Here is a 21293-nt window from a genome sequence, read left to right as displayed (position 1 = left end):
AAACATCATACTCTCTGATTTCAAATTTTATTACAAAGTTATAGTCATCAAAACAGGATGATAGTGCTTCCCTGGTGGCGCAGTGGTTGGGAGTCCGCCTGCCGATGCAGGGGACGCGGGTTCGTGCCCTGGTCCGGGAGGATCCCACATGCCGCGGAGCGGCTAAGCCCGTGAGCCATGGCCACTGGGCCTGCGCGTCCGGAGCCTGTGCTCCGCAACGGGAGAGGCCACAACAGTGAGAGGCCCACATAACCGAAAAAAAAAAAAAATAGGATGATATTGGCATAAAAATGGACACACAGATCAATGGAACATAATAGAGAACCCAGAAATAAAGCCACACATGTATGGTCAATTAATTCATGACAAAGGAGCCAGGTATATACAATGAGGAAAGGACAATCTCTTCAGTGAGTGGTGTTGGGAAAACTGGACAGCCACATAAAAAGTAATGAAACCGAACCACTATATTACCTCATACACAAAGTTAACTCAAAGTGAATTAAAGACTTGAATGTAAGACCTGAAACCAAAAATCTCTTAGAGTTAAAAATAGGCAATAAGCTCCTTAACATTAGTCTTGGTGATGATATTTTGGATTTGACACCAAAAGCAAAGGAAATTAAAAAAAAACAAGTGGGACTACATCAAACTAAAAAGTCTCTGAACAGCAAAGGAAACCATCAGCAAAATAAAAAGGCGACCTACTGAATGGGAGAAAACATTTTCAAATTATATACCTGATATGAGGTTAATATGCAAAATATATAAAGAACTCATACAACTCAACAGCAACAACAAAAAAAAATCCAATCTGATTTATAAATGGGCAGAGAATCTAAAGAGACATTTTCCAAAAAAGATATACAGATGGCCAATGGATACAATAAAAGATGTTTAACATCACTAATCATCAGGGAAAAGGCAAAGCAAAACCACAAGGATTATCACCTCACACCTATTAGAATGGCTATTATCAAAAAGACAAGAAATAACAAGTGCAGGAAAGGATGTAGAGGAAATAGAATCCTTGTGCACTGTTGATGGGAATGTAAATCAGTGCAGTCACTATGGAAAACAACATGGAAGTTCCTCAAAAAATTAAAAATAGAACTACTATACAACCCAGCAATCCCACTTCTAGATGTTTATCTAAAGAAAATGAAAACAGTAACTTGAGGGACTTCCCTGGTGGCCCAGTAGTTAGGACTCCACACTTTCACTGCTGAGGGCCTGGGTTCGATCCCTGGTTGGGGAACTAAGATCCCACAAGCCACGCAGCATAGCCAAAAGAAAAAAGAAAAAAAACACTAACTTGAATATGCACCCCCATATTCCCTGCAGCATTATTTACAATAGCCAAGATATGAAAACAACCTAAGTGTCCACTGATGGCTGAATGGATAAAGAAAATGTGGTATATACACAATAGACTATAATTCAGCCATAAAACGAATGAAACTTTGCCATTTGTGACAACACGGATGGACCTTGAGAGTATTATGCTAAGTGAAATAAATCAGGCAGAGCAGACAGAGAGAGACAAATACCATATGATCTCACTTATATGTGGAATCTTAAAAAAAAAAAAAAAAAAAAAAAAGCTCCTGGATACAGATACAAAGATCACATTTGTGGTTACCACAGGCAGGGATGGAAGATGAGTAAAATGGGTGAAAGAAGTCAGAGGTACAAACTTCCAGTAATAAAACACATAAATCCTGTGACTGTAATGTACAGCATAATGGCTACAGTTAATAACACTGTATTACATATTTGAAACTTGTGAGGTGAGTAGATCTTAAAATTTCTCATCACAAGATCAAATATTGTATAGCTGTGTGATGACAGATGTGAACTAGACATTATTATTTTGCAGTGTACACAAATAACAAATCATTATGTTGTACACTTGCAACTAACATAATGTACGTCAGTTATACATCAATCATAGAAAAGATGAGTGAGGTAGTCACCTATTCAGAAAGAGAAAAATAAATATTTTCATGATTTATATTATTTATTTAAATAATATTATGATTTTAAAAATCGTAATGCATGCTTACAATATTACAGAGATACAGTATCTTCTTCAACCATTCAAACCACTCTCTGACGGTTGCTATTCCCCATTGAATAGATAAGGAAACCGAGAGAGAACAAGTCATTTAATGAAGTGCTGGAACTAGAATTTGGATCCAGGCTGTCTGATGCAGAGCCTGGACTCTTCAACATGTGGATACATCATTTCTTGAAAAAAAAAAGTTTTCCCAAAGATACTTATTCTATACCACCTAAGTGTCTTTATTTAATTTTCCTTTTTCCTGTGAGAAACTTTACCAGTGAATATTAATGTGTGAATAATCATCTTTTTAAATCACCTACTGTGAATTTGGTTCAGCCAAGAATAATATCCTCCTAATTACTTGTTACGGAGGAAGCAACATTTTGATGGGTAAAACAATCAAAATAAGCATTAGGAAATTTAGGGTCTCCAAGACCAAGAGAGTAGAGCAAAGTGGTCTTTGTACAGCCATAGAACAATTTAGTCATCTAGAGACTGGACCAAAACATTCAAAAAGAGAAATAAATTATATAGAGAATAATTTTCTATAACTGTCACAAAAAGACAGGAACAATAAAGAAAGAAATGGATGGATTTATTGACAATCATATGTAAAATATGTTTACACCATAACAAAAATTTAAAGACAAATAACGTGGAAAACATTTGCAATGTATATGTAAAACAGGGAGTTATAGTCTTGATATATAATGGGCTCTTTCTTTTCAGCTTATAAAAAACAGCAGTAGAAAAGTGGAAGAAAACATGAAGTAACTATATGTGAAAGAAGAAAATACGCTGTCAATAACATTTGAAAAGTTTCTTATTTGTGTAAATAAATAGCCCATCTGAGAGCATCGACTGTCTCTCCATTTGTTTATGAGAAGAGGCACAGTTGATACAAAGGCACAGAATAAAACATAAAAACATAAACAAAACCCCACCAAATTATGTATCTAACCACATCAAATTATTTCAGCAATTTCTGAATCTTATTTTATTTTTTCCTAAATAAGTCACCTTAATATGTACTAGAAGTCCTCATTGTATAATTGATATTAGATAAAGTCCACTTGTACAAACTAATGTAAAAGAAAGACCAACATTTCATAATAAATGGTGGGGCAGGGGAGTTCAGTAAGTTTTATCTTGAAAAATAAAAAAAAAAAATTTTTGAAAATAAGTTTATCTTATACTTCCAAGATTTAAGGGGCTTCCCTGGTGGTGCAGTCCTTAAGAATCCACCCGCCAGTGCAGGGTACATGGGTTCGAGCCCTGGTCTGGGAAGATCCCACGTGTCGCGGAGCGGCTGGGCCCGTGAGCCGTGGCCGCTGCGCCTGCGCGTCCGGAGCCTGTGCTCCGCAACGGGAGAGGCCGCGACAGTGAGAGGCCCGCGTACCGCAAAAAAAAGAAAGAAAGAACATACTCCTTTCCACCTCTATATTTTATTGTTCGGTTTGAGTAGGCTTAGGAGGAGTATTGACACCTTGAGCAGCTGCAGATCTGACTTAGTCTTTTCTGCTTCTGAAAAAAAACAAAAAAACAAAAAACTTGATTTGTTCTGGAGATCTGAAAACTTTTTTTTTTTTTTTTTGTGGTACGCGGGCCTCTCACTGCCGTTTTGTGTGTGTGTGTGTGGTACGCGGGCCTCACTGCTGTGGCCTCTCCCGTTGCGGAGCACAGGCTCCGGACGCGCAGGCCCAGCGGCCATGGCTCACGGGCCCAGCCGCTCCGCGACACGTGGGATCTTCCCGGACCGGGGCACGAACCCGTGTCCCCTGTATCGGCAGGCGGACCCCCAACCACTGCTCCACCAGGGAAGCCTTGAAAACTTTGATGTAAGTTTTAACTCCAAAAATATTGTTTAAATATTGTTTTTATATCTTCCAAATTTGGCACAAATGGGGTTTTGTGCCGGTATCTCTAATCGACCTGGAAGTCGCTTTCAGAAATTTGCCACAACACCATTGTATTGTGACCCTGATACCCCACTACCAGGTGAGATTTCAGTTTAGGTGAGTAACCATTCCAATTCTGGATCTACACTCTCCCGTAATGTCATCTGAAGGTTTTGACTTGGGTTTGTAGTCTTGTCTATAAAATGGATGATTCTTTATATAAGAAGCAGTTGATTTTTTATCAATTCAATAAAAGAGTCAAAAAAGGACTCAATAAAGGAGTCAAACGATCATCATTACACTATGCATCTTGCCTTACTACCTTTCTACACCGAGTTGATTCAAATTTTTATCCAATGCTAATGAAGCTGCTAGAGCATTTTCCTGTAACAAATGAAATATCCGTTTTACAGGCCTGATAGTTTGATAGTCTGTCAACTTCACGACCGTGTAGTTCGTTTTGCCAACGTCCCTACACTGATTTCTGTTCTCCTCACTCCATTTGTCAAATTATCTTCTGTGCTAATTGGAAAGAAACATTTCATATTATCTTTTTCTTTGTTTGGGCCCAACAACTCCAATTTTCTTACACAGCCAGCTGCCATCTTATCATTATTTGTGTGGTATACCATAACACGTGGCCCTTCTCCATCTGTATTTCTAGCTTCTTTCTTTTTTTCCCATGGAGTTTTGTGAGGACTCTGCAGTATCATTGCCAAGGGCTGAGTCAGGATCATTTTGGCATATATCTTACCTCAGTAGATACAAAGGGAATGTCTTGTGACTTCAGAGAACTATTTTCAGCCTCATTTTTAGGCTTTGTACTTAGCTTATTTTTATCCACCTCTCAAAGTCTGAATAAGAGCTTATTCCAGATTTCAGTGATGCTACGATTGCATCAGTCATCTCTGGGCACTCAGAAACAGAAGTAACACCTGTCAGTACAGGGGCAGGGCACTTTTCACAATTGGTTATCCCAAGGCCAAGGCAGGCATCTGGTTTGGGTAACTTTTCAGCAGAGTTTGCTTTGAAGCCCTATTTGCATCCACAGCTTCTACAGACCGCATGGCATTCAAATGGCTCTTCTTATGTGAGGAGGTTTTCAGAGGATGGAGATGATGCTTTTTGCTTTATTCTTCTCAAAGACGCATTCTCTACGGATGTGGTACTGAGGTGTAAGGAGCCTGTTCTCACTATATCGACTCCACAGAGAACTAATTTGTTTCATCAACACTCATGAAATTCACTACACAAAAAGCTGGTCTCCCCTGTGTGTGGACAAGTTCCTGGGGGTCACTCGACAACTCTAGCACTGAAGGCAATGGATGGCATGTCTTCTTAGGTGGATCTGATGGCAGGAGTTTGAAAAGTATGATTTGGAAATTACATTGAACCTCATAAAAGTCAGACAAGGGAAGGGGCACAAGCAGTTTCCTCCTGCTTTTCCTTACTGCTTTGGAAAGAGCTGAAAAACCCTTAATTTTCTTCTCTTTCATAATGTCTAGGTTCTGGGGCGCCTGGCAGGACTCTTTGCTGACATCTATGGCATACCATTCTTTTGGTCCCAGGTCATTAAGGGACGTTGTCAAGTAGAAAGGCTCCTGAGTTTGATAAGCCCTCAACAACACAGTGTGTTGATCAAACTCACATTTGCTGCGTATAACAGGAAAAACGTCCTGAAGTGACATGTGAACTAACCCTCACTATTGTCTTCTGGGTTTCCTTTTCTTTGAAACTTTGCAATTACTCTATTTCCATGAAAAGTAAAGACGACATATTTCTGAACTTGGGGTGAAGCAAGGCAGACAGTAAAAATCAGATATCATTTTTAAATGTTTCACTTCAGTTTACCAAAGAATCTATGAGATTGTTAAGAGTTACAGACAGTGCAAAAGAGGGCTTCCTTATAGATACAGAAAAATCCAGCATTAAAAAACATCAAGAGTATTCCAAACAACCACCGTAAAATATCTCTCATCCGTTCATTTAGCCTTAAGGCTTTAGTTCTTATTCCACTGGATTTTGGGTCAGCAGTCTCATGGAGTTGTTTGTCAACTAAAAAGAGTTCTGGAAATCTTGATCAATACACTAGAAAGATCTGAATATTGTCCAAGTAAGGACATCCCCAAGAGCCTGTCCTTTGGAGCAGGACTGCAGGGAGTTTGAGGTGCATATGGTGCCGTCCTTTTCTGCTGGGCTCAGAGGTGGTCCTTCTTCATTGAAGCCACAAATTCTGACCTCTAGCTGGTTGCAGACCCTTTGGACAAGCATCAGAGTAAAACAAAACTATCTGTAGATGGACAGATAACAGTTTGGGGGGTTGTTTTGCTCATTTTACAAGAGATAAAATTGGAATACACAGAAGTTGAGTAGCTTGTCCAGGGTCACAGAAGTAATAAACAAAAAGTCAAGAATTCCCACCAGGCAGCCTGGTTCCTACACTGTAATCCCAAACTACTATACTAAGTGGGATGCCCCCCCCCCACATCTATGTGCTGGTGCTCTTGGCAAAGCCATTTACCTTCTGAGCAAAGTCAGAGGAGCCCTCCCTGTCTTAATCAAAACCCATCCCTCTGGCATTTTGAGGTGCTGCTGTTGATGTCCCTGCCTCAAGTAAGCCCCATGGGGCGCATGGTTTGAAGCTGTCTTGCCGGATCTGACTAGAGCAAATTTAACTCCAAGGTCAACCACTGTGAACGCTGAGGGGCTGAGACAAGCTCCCTGCCAGCCATGTGGCGCCCTTTGTATACATGAGAAAAAGCACCCCTTTGGGGGCAAGGGTACGTTTTTATGAAGGTACCTCATCTGCCCCTTCTGGACTGAGACAGAACCGCATCACCCCACCGAGATGCAGGACTTGTTTAGCCTTTTCTTAAGATTGATCATGCCTCCCACGGTGTCCTCCTATTACAGGTGTAGGGCTCTTTCTTAATCCAAAATTGTCTGCTTTAAAATTACCTTCTCCACTTCCAACGTTCCAGTTGGAGTGTTTGGCTTAGAGATAGATAGTGAGGTTTTTACACCTGGCAGCAGATCAGGCATGCAGCTTGAAGGATTTCATGAGATTGTGCCTACAGGAATAGCAGCAAGTCTTTACTAGCTGGAAGAGCAGCAGATTTGATAAGACTTCCTGTGGAGAGGCCAGTGTCTTTACCGCTTTCGCCTTCTGTTCCATGATGAAAGGCGATTTCACAGAGCTGTCTACCGAAGAAACAACTGTTCCGTCTCCACTGGACGACCGTTCTGCCCTTTGGCCATGTTTCATTTTTCTCTGAAAGTCATTAGTTGGTAAGGCTTCATCCCTGATGGACAAAGTTAAACTCTAGAGACTTCTAGTGGCAAAATGCAAATGGTAATAAGAAGGCTGTCCTCAGTCTTCGCCTGCGGTGGCTACGGCCAGGGAACGGGGCTGCTGGTGTGGAGGTGACACTTCCTGTGCTTGTTTTTCCTCTGCCTGTGCCTGCGGGCAGGGGACGGGGCTGCAGAGGCGGAGGTGGCCGCGTCCTGGGCTTGTGGTCCTCGGCAGTCCTTCGCCCATCAGGTGTTTGTACCCGTCCTCTCTCCTCCTACTCATCCCTCCCTGTGTCTGCCCGATTCTAGTCCTCAAGGCTGATTTGAAGAGGGGGAAGAAATGGCACCTTCTCCATAGCTCAGCCCAGAGCCTGAGGTCCTCCCGCTCTTGCGAGGCACTGCGAAGCCTTCCCCACCCCCCGTCCTGCAGCATTCTCCTACCCAGAACTCACGACCTGATCTCACCTCCTCTGACCATCACTCAGAAGTGGGGGCGAAGTTGGTGGCACCTCAGTAAGGGAGGCATCCAGCCACAGGGAGGGTTAGGGGTTAGGGGAAGTCACTGGTGACCCTGATAGGAGTCGTTTTGGTGAAGTGGGAGAGAAAAAAAAAACACGCCACAAACAAACAAAAACAGACATCCAAATGGGTTCAAGGAAGACGCTAGGAGGATAGTGAAGAGGGGATTATTATAGACAACTCTTTTGAAGATGTATGCTGTAGAAGGAGCACCAAAACAACTGAAAATTGTAATCATTACCGTGCAATTGTGATTCAATCTGTTTCACCCAAAGGGATCCTTCATTTTAGTTCTAGACACTACTTTTGGTAACTTATTTAGGAATTAAATCAGCTAGCTTGGAACCATTGACTGTTTTATTCTGGCCAGGGAGCCAAGCTCTTAGGTAAAGAGACAAGTGAGTTTGCATGAAGTGGTTAGTGATGGCGAGAGATCTGATGCAGGCACACAACACTGTCGAGAAGAGCGGGCCAGGCGTCCAGACGCGGGCTCTGAGCAGCATCTGCCCGATGGCAGCAGTAGTCCTAGGTGCGGAGACACCATGGGTCCTGAAAGTATCTTCCCCAGTCAGACTGAGGAACTCGGGCCACACACCAGGGCGGTGCAGAAGGCACTGGGGATTGGAGCAGTGAGGAATCAGAGGAAGGGCAGGAGGAAACCAGCTGGCTAGTTCTACCAACCCCTGAACCAAAATCCTGAACAAGAGGAGGTAGATCCAGCACCAGTGCGGGATGGAGAAGATGTAGTTGCTGATATCCAGTGTCGGAGCCAGGTATGGTGGAGGAGGCATTGTCCCTGAGCAGGTGAAGCTGGAGTCCCTAAAGGACCTCTGGCTCTGCAGGCCCTGGGGCTTCCTTTCCCAGACCCACCATTAGAAAGCGAGGATGAAGATGAAGATGAAGAGGGAGCTACAGCATCAAGCAACCACAGCTCTATTCCCATGGACCCAGAACACGTAGAGCTGGTGAAAAGGATGATGGCTGGAGTAAGCCTGCCTGTGCCAGGGGTTCCTGCCTGGGCTCGAGAGAGATCAGCTGTCCTGTGGGAAGACGTAGTATACAGAAGGCCTTCCAAGCGGGGCAGGCCGCCCCTGCCTGGAAATGACCACCTTGAGAGTTGCCTTATCTCCCTGCGTTCCAGGCCAGAACCCCCACAGGACTGAACAAATCCTGGTTGTAATGTTCACCTCCAGCCTTCCCGTCTCCCTTCCACATCAAGGCAAATCAGACTTCCTCTCAGAGACCCACTTTTTTCAGTTCTGTACATATGGGGACGTCAGCCCAGACCCAACCCACCATAGCAAGTATCATTCTGTGGAGAACAAAGCACCCTATGTAAACTGCCAAAAAAAAACAGAAAGAAAGGGTGGGCCAGGTAAAGGACAACAGAGGCAGGACTGGAGCATCAAGAGCTCCTTGAAACTGGGAAGTAGAACACTGAGCAAACGGTGTTGAAGAACTACAGAAAGACACTTAACATTCTCCCCAATTTTTCTCAAGGCACACCATGTTGACAGTTTTCTCATTATCATTTGGATTTTGCCACCAGAAGTCTCCGGAGTTCAACTCTGTCCATCAGAGATGAAGTCTTACCAAGAGACACACTAAGAGTTTTCAAAGAAAAATGAAACATGGCAGAATAATCTGTAAAGAAAAACATACTGCTTTGTCATGACCCAGATGGTGAGGACTTGAATACATGGTTTTTATTTAACTAATTAGAAAAGGAATTTCCTTTGCAATTATAGTTGTATGTTATTCCTTTCTGTGACATAACAAAATAAAAATCAAAGAATCCACTGTAAGAAGGGTATTTTGGGTCATACATTGAGCAATGACATGCTTGTTACTAGTTTTGGCTCCTGGGAAACAAAACAGAAAGGTCCCTCCACTCAAAGTGCTGACTCTGGAGGGTCAGCACGAGTTTACCTGAGGAAATAAAGCCTAAGGTGAATTTGAATCAAGCAGGAGTTAACCAGAAGAGGTGATTTGAGAGTGGATTGAGGACATGCAGGAAGTGGAGGAGGGCTTTCTGAGTAGTAATTACGTGGACTTTCTATTTGTTAGTATTACACGTGAATTTATTTTTTTTAATTTTTATTTTATATTGGAGTATAGTTGATTAACAATGTTGTGTTAGAGTCAGGTGTACAGCAAAGTGATTCAGTTTATATAAATATATAAAAGAATATATATATTCTAGTTCAAATTCTTTTCCCATTCAGGTTATTACAGAATATTGAGCAGAGTTCCTTGTGCTATACAGTAGGTCCTTGTTAGCTATTTTGAATACTGCAGTGTATATATGTATATATATATATATATATATGTCAACCCCAAATTCCCAATCTGTCCCTCCCCCCACCATTAAATATGTCTTATTTAATTGGTCAAACTACATAATGAGGCTGATATTATTACTTTTATTTTAAGATGAACTCCTTGAGCGAGGGACCAGATAAATTTGTTCTAAATTCACAGTTAGTGACAGAGTCCACGATTAAATGATCTGATTTGGAAATTAGTTTGAAATTAAGGCAGTAAATAAAGGTCAGTGTTAACTCAGTGTTGAATCTGTTCATATAAAATCTCTCAGTTTCACAGTGCTGTAACAGCTCCTCATTCTGGGAAAAGGAAACTGAAAACTAAGTTTTTAGTTTCAGTTTTAGTTAACTAACTAAATGATACGGTTATTCACTTGCCATTTATCACATATTTTTGAAGCTTAATACATTTGAGTCACCAGGCCTCATGGTACATTCTGAGTGTAGAATAATGAAAAGGTATAGTCCCTTCCTTTGAGGAACTCAATAGAAAACTGAATAGTTAAGTGGGTATATATGATTCATTGTAACAAGTTATTGATACAAAAGTCAGTGGAATAATTTATTTTGAGAGCACTTAATGAGATACTGAACCAAGGGAAATTTTCCCAAAGAAGTGTTAAATAAATTTGCAAACTGAAGATTTGAATAGGCGTTGGCTAAATGAAAAAGTGAAGTGTTTGAGTTTGAAAGGGGAAATGTTCCAGTTGAAGGGAACTGCAAAAGAGAAGAGAATGTATATAGCACAGTTGGAAAAACCCCTGAATTTAAGATGACTTAAGCACAACTTATAAAAGAAGTATGAGAAAAGAACTTTCCAAGTAACACAAAGGCTCTTTATTAAACTATGCAAATTTTGTAATTCCTACACCTTATCGTCCTGTTTACTTTCTTCTGAAAACCTATATCCGATACCTGATACCATGCGTAAGATACAGTGATATGTTTTTACATGGTTCCTAGGCAGTTACAGTGTGTGGGGAGAAAGTGCACAGAGTGTTGTTTGAATTTCACTGAGGAAAAAACTTCTTTAGCAGGTGCCAGACAAGGAATCGAGAACAGCTAATGCTCAAAAAAACCCTAATTCTCTGATGGGTTTTGGGAAAAGCATTTTTAAAGGGGGTGTCAGGGTGTGTGGTCAGCTTGATTCTGAATGGTTGATGGTCAGGTAACAGGGCGGTGTCACAGGGCTTAACATGGTCAGTCCTTGGGCTCCAGTAGGTCTGGGGTTTAGTAGGCATGGTCATCAAATAGTTAACTTCTGCCATTTGGTTGAGGGGTGGGGATTAAGCATCTGTAAAACAGCTCAGGAAATGTGCATCAGATACTACCATCTAGGTAATTCATAGAGGGGCTAAAGAGTCTATGACTGCCATATGGCTGATTACTGTCTAAACTGTCACCTGGCCCAACTGCTATTTTTGTCACTACATGTTCATGTCCTTTTAATCATTAATTCTTTTTTTTTTTTTTTTTTTTTTTTTTGCGGTACGCGGGCCTCTCACCGTTGTGGCCTCTCCCGTTGCGGAGCACAGGCTCCGGACGCGCAGGCTCAGCGGCCACGGCTCACGGGCCCAGCCGCTCCGCAGCACGTGGGATCCTCCCGGACCGGGGCACGAACCCGCGTCCCCTGCATCGGCAGGGGGACTCGCAACCACTGCACCACCAGGGAAGCCCCCAATCATTAATTCTTGAGCCAGCCTTTTGTGACTCAGGAGAGGCCTGGAAGACTACACCTTTTCTCCAACCAAGAGGCAGGCAGAGGACATGGGGGGAGGGGTCTGTCCCAGCAAAAGACCCCATAATGTCCTGCTCACTCACAATTATTCATGCTGGCTTAAGGAAATATTATGAACTTTATTTTTCTTTTTTGAATTTTTTTCTATACAGCAGGTTCTTATTAGTTATCTATTTTATACATAGTATGGCAATCCCAATCTCCCAATTTATCCCACGACTCCCGGTGAAATTTTGGTGTGGAGAATATCTACAACCTTTTTCTTCAGGGCTCAGAGAAAGCTATATCCCTCAAGAATAGAACACTGGCCAGTGTTCTTTTGATTGGCCAGTGACTGGGCTTAAATGTTCTGAATACCAGTGTTCCTTCAAGGGTAGGAGAAATGGTATATTTCATCCTAGTGTCTCATGAAAAGGATCTGAGAGAAATGAGTGAAGCCCACTTGATCTCAGAGAGACAGCAGAGAGCGGTGGCTTGAAGCGAGATCTTAGTTCCCTGCCCAGGAATTGAACCTGGGCAGCCTGGATGAAAACCAGGAAACCTAGCCGCTAGTCCACCAGGGGCTAGAGGCTAGAAGCAAAATTCCCCTGGCTCTTGCCCCATTGAAAAATGCACTTCTCAAGGAGGTAAAAACTGTAAAGCCAGGTACACAGTTTATTATTAGAGACACAGCACAAGTGGGAGAGTACAGAGAGAAACCGTTTGTTTAGTTAAGACAGAAGCAAGACAGAGATGCACACTGAGAGAGAAAGGATGTGGGCATCCTTCCTAGTGAGGAGGAGCGCAGTAAAGAGGCAGTTAAGTAATTTATTTAGGGCAGTTCTTCTGGGTCTTTGTTTATCTTTTGCCAATTATCTTGTTTCTTTACCCACCTGCCCTGCTCTAAGACCCTCCCCAACACGTATGCTCGCGGGATCAGTAGTAGTGGCTCTCGGGCTCTAGAACACAGGCTCAGTAGTTGTGGCGCACGGGCTCAGCTGCTCCGCAGCATGTGGGATCTTCCCGGACCATGGCTCGAACCCGTGTCCCCTGCATCAACAGGCGGACTCTCAACCACTGCGCCACCAGGGAAACTTTTTTTCCAAGATGGATTCCAGCCCAGAGGCCTATGGGGGGTGCCTTGGCATCACATATTATGGGGTGGTGCCCCCTCCTTTTTGACCGCCAAAGACCCTTTCTGTGCATGTGCAGTTGGGGAGGTCTCCCTTGCGCCAAGGATAGGAAATATGTGACCTCTTGATCTTTTGCTCAAACGGCATTTAGCCCCTCTCTGTCCCTGCCATGACTGTTACCTTCAAGTGTCCACAGGAAAGAAAGTCCAGCTATTTACCCTGTTCCTGTTGTTATTTCTGTCTCCAAGTACAGGCAGGAAGTTGGTCATAAATATCTAGCCTGGAGCCCACTTGTCTCCTCTCTCAAGAAATGTAAACAGGAGGCTAGTTGTAAATGTCTAGACTGGAGCCCATCTGTCTCTTGCCTCATGCTAAGCAAAGCAACTCCTGTTCCGTAGCTCAGCAGAGAAAATTACCCTCCTCAAGGAGCAAGAATCCTGAGCCTGCACAGTCAATGGTGACTTGTGACTAGACGCAAAAGTGACGCTGCGTGTGCTACATCAGCTACATGGACATGCAGACCATCCAGCTGCACAGTTCTCCATGCTGGAAAGGGTTTCATACTTGGCTTAATGCCCTACCATCAATGTCTTGAAATGATTAATAATTTTTAAACAAAGCACTCCACCCTTATTATTTTGCACTTGACCCTGCAGATTCTGTAGCGGGTTCTGACTCCATGTGCATGAAAGAGATGAATTGGTTTTTTCCTTCATCTAATCTAGCTTGTATTGTAAGCAGCTTCTGGCAGGAAAGTGTTCTTTGCAGAAAAGGGCCCTCTGTGTGTTACCGATTGAATTGAGCCCGCTGCTTGCTACTTACAACGTCAAACTCATAAACGTTGGTAGAGGGACAAGCTTTCCTTAATCAGAATACCAGCAATCTGAGGAGATGGTGAACTCAGTGTCCCCCAAGAACCACCTCCGAAGATTTTGCTTGGCCGTGAAAGTTTTACAGAAAAGGAGGGAAGTAACGTCAGTTAATCATGGAGATGGGGGGGGGAGGTCCGAGTTGTCTCCATCCCCTACTGTGTTCAGGCTCGTCGACTCCTCCTGATCTTCCTCTAGATGTTTTCTTGGTCACACAGTTTGTTTGGGAGATCACGGAAGGGGACGCTAGGGAAGAGATCTGATCATCTGTTAATTATTTATTCTTCATTTCTACTTCTTTGATCTATGGAAAGAACCCACAAGTTAGGCAAGGTATTGTGTGATTAACAGATCTGAAATGTGTGCTCGGGTCAGAGATGAGTAGAGCCTGGGGGAGTCCAATTAAAAGTTAGTTACGGGCTTCCCTGGTGGCGCAGTGGTTGAGAGTCCGCCTGCCGAGGCAGGGGACGCGGGTTCGTGCCCCGGTCCGGGAAGATCCCACGTGCCGCGGAGCAGCTGGGCCCGTGAGCCGTGGCCGCTGCGCCTGCGCGTCCGGAGCCTGCGCTCCGCAATGGGAGAAGCCACAACAGTGAGAGGCCCGCGTACCACAAAAAAAAAAAAAAAAAAAAAAAATTAGTTACAATATGGCTTTGATAAAATGACAAGGAAAAGAGATTCCTGCCGAGGAAGCTCTTCCTGCAAAGAGCTGCTTACATGGAGGAGACCCCTCTGTCTTATCACTAACCTCAGACTACTAACCTCAAATTTCCAGAGGATCAGATCTCTTCCCTAGTTTCCCCTTCAGTAATCTTGTAAACAAACTGTGTGAACAAGATAGCATTGAAAGAAAGATCACAAGAAGTCCACAAGCCTGCACCACAAGTCTGCACACAGCGGAGGATGGCGATGATTCTGACCCTCCATCTCAATGATTAGCGAGGTTGCTGCTTCCTTTTAGCCCTTTAAAAACTTTCAGGGCCAAACAGAATCTTCGGAGGTGGTTCTGGGGGGCACTGAGTCCACCATCTCCCCAGATTGACAGCATTCTGATGAAAAGCAACTTTCCTTTCGACCAACAGTTGCCTCTGTCCAGTATTGGGTTTTGGAGCTGTGAGCAGTGGCACCTAATTTGGTAACATTATTTTTTAATTAAACTTTAAAAAACTTTTCAGATCATTTTAGATTCACATGCAGTTGTAAGAAATACGACAGAAAGATCCAATGTCCTTTTTACCCAGTGTCCCCCATGCTAACATCTTAAAAACTGCAGTATGGGGGCTTCCCTGGTGGCGCAGTGGTTGAGAGTCCGCCTGCCAATGCAGGGAACACGGGTTCGTACCCCAGTCCGGGAAGATCCCACGTGCCGCGGAGCGGCTGGGCCCGTGAGCCGTGGCCGCTGAGCCTGCGCGTCCGCAGCCTGTGCTCCGCAATGGGAGAGGCCACAACAGTGAGAGGCCCGCATACCGGAAAAACAAAAACAAAAACAAAAACAAAAAAACCCTGCAGTATGAAATCACAACTAAGATGAGGACACTGACATAGTCGAGATGCAGAATGATTCCATCACCACATAGATCCATCCTCTGGCTCTTTCATGGCCACACTCCCCTCTCCTCTCCCTTCACCCGTCCCTTGCTCCTGTATTCAACCTTAGATAAGAAGGAAATCCTGAAATATGCAACCACATGGAGGAATCTTGAGGACATTATGAGAACTGAATTAAGCCAGTCACAGAAGGACAAACACTGCATGATTCCAGTTACCTGCGGTATCTACAGTGATCAAACTCATAGAAGAAAAGAACAGAATGGTGGTTGCCAGAAACAAGGGGAGGGAAAAATTGGAGTTGCTAATCAACATGTATAAAATTTCAGTTATGCAAGATGAATAACTTTTAGATATCTGCTGTACAACTTTGTGCCTATAGAGTAAAATACTATACTGTATAATCTACTTAAAAATTGGTTAAGAGGGCTTCCCTGGTGGCGCAGTGGTTGAGAATCCGCATGCCAATGCAGGAGACACGGGTTCGTGCCCCGGTCCGGGAAGATCCCACGTGCCGCGGAGCTGCTGGGCCCGTGAGCCGTGGCCGCCGAGCCTGCGCGTCCGGAGCCTGTGCTCCGCGACAGGAGAGGCCACAACAGTGAGAGGCCCGCGTACCGCAAAAAAAAAAAAAAAAAAAAAAAAAATTGGTTAAGAGGGGGTCTCCTGTTAAGTGTTCTTACCACACACACACACAAAAAATTGTCAAACTATTTTCCAGAGTGTCTGTAATATTTTATATTCCCATCAGCAATGTATGATCCAGTTTCTCTGCATCCTCATCAGAATTTTGCATTGTCATTCTTTTTTTTAGTACTTCTGGCAGGTATATAGTTCCTTATCACTGTTGTTTTAATTTGCATTTCTCTAGTGGCTGATGAGCACGAGCATCTAGTCTTGGTCTTATTTGCCCTCTGTACATTCTCTTCTGGAAAATGTCTGTTCATGTCTCTTGCCCATTGTGTGGTGAAGAATTAACTTTACTCAAAGTGAGGTCTGACCTTTGTCCCAGTTCCTGAAGGTAACCTCTAAACCTTTGGATTTTCCCAAGTAATAGGAACATCCTGGCTAGATAGCAGTGGACGAAGAATGACACCTGCCATTTCAGTAAACAAAGGATGCTGTGGCCATAAATCCATCAGCCACTTCAGCCGCCTCCTGTGGGACATCCTGAGAGGAATCCAGGAACAAGAAGAACAGGCTACTGGCCCTAGATAGTTAAGATGCGTATCAAAGGAATAATTTCAACGAGCCCAGACTCTTGTATCTTCCCATACATAGAAAAGCACTAAAATTACTCATTTGAGATGTCTGGTTTTTATGTGGTTAGCAGTAACCTTTTGATGTTCAACTACATGGTCTTTTTTTGTCAGCAAAAACTCCTATATATTCTGGCTTCTCCCTTACCCCTTACCCCTTTTACCCCTTTGGAACAGTCTCTCAGAGCTATCTAAGAGGCTGACAACTGGGCTATAGTCCTCAGTAAGTCTGTCGAATAAAACATAAGTCTCAGCTTTTAGGTTATGCATAATTTTCAGTCAACAATAGTTTATGCTAATGTGAGGATAGTCATACCAGAAAGAACAACCATGTGAATACATGTGAGAAGAGGGTTGGGGCTTTGAGTCACGTGATATTAGCCTTATGTTCACGAGTGAGAGGAGACTATACCAAAGTCAATTGTTTTCCATGACACCAAAACTGAGCAAGCACAATGTGGAATTCAAAACAAAATACCATTTATTTTTATTAGCACCCTAAAAAATGAAATGCTTAGGTATAAATCTAACAAAATATGTTCAAGTTCTATATGAGGAAAAGTACAAAACTCGGAAGAACAAAATCAAAGAACTAAATAAATGGAGAGACACTCTGTATTTACAGACAGGAAAACTCAATATTGTCAAGATGTCAGTTCTTCCCAACATGATCTGTAGATTCAATATAATCACAATTAAAAATGCAGCAAGTTATTTTATGGATTTTGACAAAATAATTCTAAAGTTTGTATGGAGAGGCCAAAGACCCAGAATAGCCAACCCAATATTGAAGAAGAAAATTGGAGAACAGACCCTACTCAATGTCAAGACTTACTATCTAGCTATAGTAATCGAGACAGTGTGGTGAAATAAGACAAATAGATCAATGGGACAGAACAGAGAGAGACCAAAACAGACCCCCGTAAACATAGTCAACTGAACTTGGACAAAAAAGCTAAGGCAATACAATGGAGAAATGGTGCTTGAACAATTGAACATCCACATAAAACAACCACCAAAAAATGATCTAGACACTGACCTAACACCCTTCACAAAAAGATAACATAAAATGGATCATAGACCTAAAGGTAAAATGCAAAACCATAAAACTCCTAGAAGATAACATAAGAGAAAACCTAGATGCCCTTGGGTATGATGTTATCTTTTTAGCTACAATATCAAAGACACAATACATGAAAGAAATGATTAATAAGCTGGACTTCATTAAAATTAAAAACTTCTGCTCTGCAAAAAGGCAATATTAAGAGAATTAAAAGCAAGCCAGACTGGGAGAAAATATTGGCAAAAGACACATCCACTAAATGACTGTTATTCAAAATATATATACAGAGGACTCTTAAACTCAACCTTAACAGACACCTCATCAAAGAAGATATACAGGTGGAAAATAAGCATATGAAAAAGATGTTTCATATCATATGCCATCAGGGAAATGAAATTAGAATAATGAATAATGATGAGATACTACTACACATCTGTTATGGTCAGAATCTGGAACACTGACAACACCAAATGCTTACAAAGATATGAAGCAACAGGAACTCTCATACATTGCTTTCGGGAATGTAAAATGATACCATCTCTTTGGAAAGAGTTTGGTGGTTTCTTACACAACTAAATATACTGGCACTATGATTTAGCAGTTGCACTCCTTGGTATTTAACCAAAGGAGCCGGAAACTTCTGTCCACATAAAAATCTGCACGAGGATGTTTTTAGCAGCTTTATTCATAACTACTAAAATTTGGAAGCAATCAAGAGATCTTTCGTGGATGAATGGATAAACTGTGGAACATTCGGGCAAAGAAATGTTATTTAGAGATATTAAAAAATGAGCTACCAATTCATGAAAAGACATGGAGAAAACTTAGATGCATGTTACTAAGTGAAAGAAATCAATCTGAAAACGCTGCATGACGCCAATCGTATGATATTCTGGAAGAGGTAAAACTATGGAGACAATAAAAAGACCAGCGGTTACAGGGGTCAGGGAATGGAGGAAGATAAATTGACAAAGCAAAAAGGATTTTGAGGGCAGTGAAATTGTAACTGTGCATATATGTCGATATGCTTTTGTCCAAACCCATAGAATGCACAACACCAAGAATAAACACTTAAGTAAACTGTAGACTTTGGGGGATTATAATGTATCAATGTAGGTTCATCCCTGGTGAAAAATGTACCATTCTGGTGGGTGTTATTGATAATGCGGGAGCTATGTATGTGTCTGGTTAGGGGGTATGCGCAATGTCTCTGACCTGTCCTCTCAATTTCATTGTAAACCTGAAACCTACCTAAAAGAAAATCTTTTTAAAAAACAGTTATTTATTTTCTGGTTGGATTTTTTTATTATTGAGTTTGGAGAGTTTTCTATATTCTAGATACTAGTCCTTTGTCAGGTAACTTATGTGCAAACTTTTCTCCCAGTTCCTAGCTTGTCTTTTCATTGTCTTCACAGGGTATTAGGCAAACAAAAAAGTATTTCATTTTGATGAGGTGTAGTTTATTAATTTTTTCTTTTATGAATCATGCTTTTGATGTCAGGTCTAAGAATTTATTGCCTTGCTCTATATCCAAAAATTTTTCTCCTTTATTTTTTTCTAAAATCTTTCTAGTTTTATGTTTTAGATTTAAGCCTAGAGTCCCTTTGGGGCTAATATTGGTTTCAGATGTAAGGTTTAGGTCAAAGTTCATTTTTTGCCAGAGGATGTCCAAGTGCTCCAGCATCATTTACTTACTGAATTGCTTTGGCACCCTTGTGAAAATTCAGTTGGTCATATTTATGTGGGTCTATTTATGGGTTGTCTGTTCTTTTGTATTAATCTATGTGTCCAGCACTCTGCCAACATTGTTTAATGACCTTAGCAGTGTAGTAAACCTTAACATCATATAAAATGATTCCCTCCAATTTGTTCTTTTGCAAGATTGTTTTCTTATTCTAGGGCCTATGTCTTTCCATTTGAATTCTGGAATAAGTTTTTCTATAGTCTATGTCTATGAAAATCCTGCTGGATTTTGACATAAATTACATTAAACCTATAGATCACTTTGGGAAGAACTGATATTTTTACTATGTTAAGGCTTCAAATCCACAAACACAGTCTGTACCTCCATTTATCCAGTTTTCGTTCATTTTTTTATCAGCGTTTTAAAATTTCAGCATTCATTTCCTGAATGTGTTTTAATTTTGTACATAAACATTTCACTTTCTTTGGAATGATAGGTGCTATTGTGTTTCTCATTTGTTTCCACATGTTAATTGTTAGAATATAAAAAGTGATTAAGTTTTGCGTCTTGAACTTGTATCATGCAACCTTTCTGGACTCATTAATTCTAGGAGGCTTTTGTTGTGTTTTTTATATTTTGGAGAAGCAGTGACACAATTATATTATATGACCCTGATTAGCATTAGGAGTTTGGGTGGTACACTGAGAGTAAAGGAGAAGTCATTAAAAGTTTTATTCAAAGGAGTGACCCGATCACACTTTGGATTAGAATAATCCATCTGGTTACAATATAAAGAATGAATCAGAATAAATTTAAAGGGGAAGAATGGGTAAGTCCCAAATTACGTAGATGTTTTTCTAGGTACTTTTGCAGGCTTGTTCCTGTGAAGAAATGTTTTCCTCATGAGCTTTGAATGATTAATTCAACCAGTAGTGATTTCTACTGAAGCACTAGAAATTGATTTATACAGCTTGCTGACTTCCTGCTGGTGGCAGCAGGAAAGTGACTTAGACGTTCCCACACTGGTAGCAGAATATTTGCTGTTATTTTTGCTTTTAATTTCCATAGAGCAATAATGGAAGAAAAACTATTTATTAAATATTTACTAAGTCAGATATAGTGACAAGAGACTTTCATCTGTTACCTCATTTGAATCTTAAAACTAGCCAGTGAAACTGGTAATCATATACACCCACATATATATAAAGTTTTTCTCCGGTTGAAGCGTGATTTTATTTCAGATTGAAACTAGAGTTAAGGTCTATGAAGTATAGAAACATTCGCATTTAGAAGAGGAAGTTCTTTTATGTCAGCATGTCATCTTAATTTGTACAGAATATCCTTCTTAATATTATTTAGACTTACTTGTACCCTTTCCCCAACCAAGATTGACGATTTTGTCAGCAACTGTGAAGGTTCTGACACTGCTTTGTCTGCCTGCTCCCAAGTGAGTTTGGTATAGTTTCATATCCATCAAAGGTTTGATTTCAACATGTTTTCTTTTTTTAATTAATTTTTATTGGCACATAGTTCCTTTACAATGTTGTCTTAGTTTCTGCTGTACAGTAAAATAAATCAGTTATACTTATATCCTCTCTTTTTTAGATTTCCTTCCCATTTAGCACAGGGAACTCTACTCTTATATTTATTTTCCATGGGAAGAAACTCTGCTTTGAGGGGCTATGTAATTTATAAAGGTCACAGCTAAGAAACAGAATTCATGCTTTAGATACATGGCTTGGAAAATAGTTTGTAAAAGAATACTAGGTCAGTTAGGGTCACAGTTTGACTCAAATTTCATTTGTAAGTTAGTCACACTAACTTAAACTTTCATTTGTAAGTTTATCAATATAAAATCTTTTTTTTTTTTACTTTCCAGATTTCTGTGGAAATTTAGCTTTCTTTTTTTTTTTTTTTTTTTTTGTGGTA

At 41.3% G+C, this 21293-nt stretch overlaps 2 pseudogenes; one reads left to right on the top strand and one right to left on the bottom strand.

The window, feature by feature from the left end:
• Nucleotides 1-4281: 4281 nt before the first annotated feature.
• Nucleotides 4282-7228, bottom strand: LOC131766814 (cordon-bleu protein-like 1; annotated as a pseudogene).
• Nucleotides 7229-8283: 1055 nt separating this feature from the next.
• On the top strand, nt 8284-8878 carry LOC131767404 (male-enhanced antigen 1-like; annotated as a pseudogene).
• The last annotated feature ends 12415 nt before the right edge of the window (nt 8879-21293 follow it).

This window comes from Kogia breviceps, chromosome 12 (assembly GCF_026419965.1).
Source record: "Kogia breviceps isolate mKogBre1 chromosome 12, mKogBre1 haplotype 1, whole genome shotgun sequence".
In the NCBI taxonomy this organism is placed as follows: domain Eukaryota; kingdom Metazoa; phylum Chordata; class Mammalia; order Artiodactyla; family Physeteridae; genus Kogia; species Kogia breviceps.
This window is presented reverse-complemented; position numbering and strand designations above follow the sequence as displayed.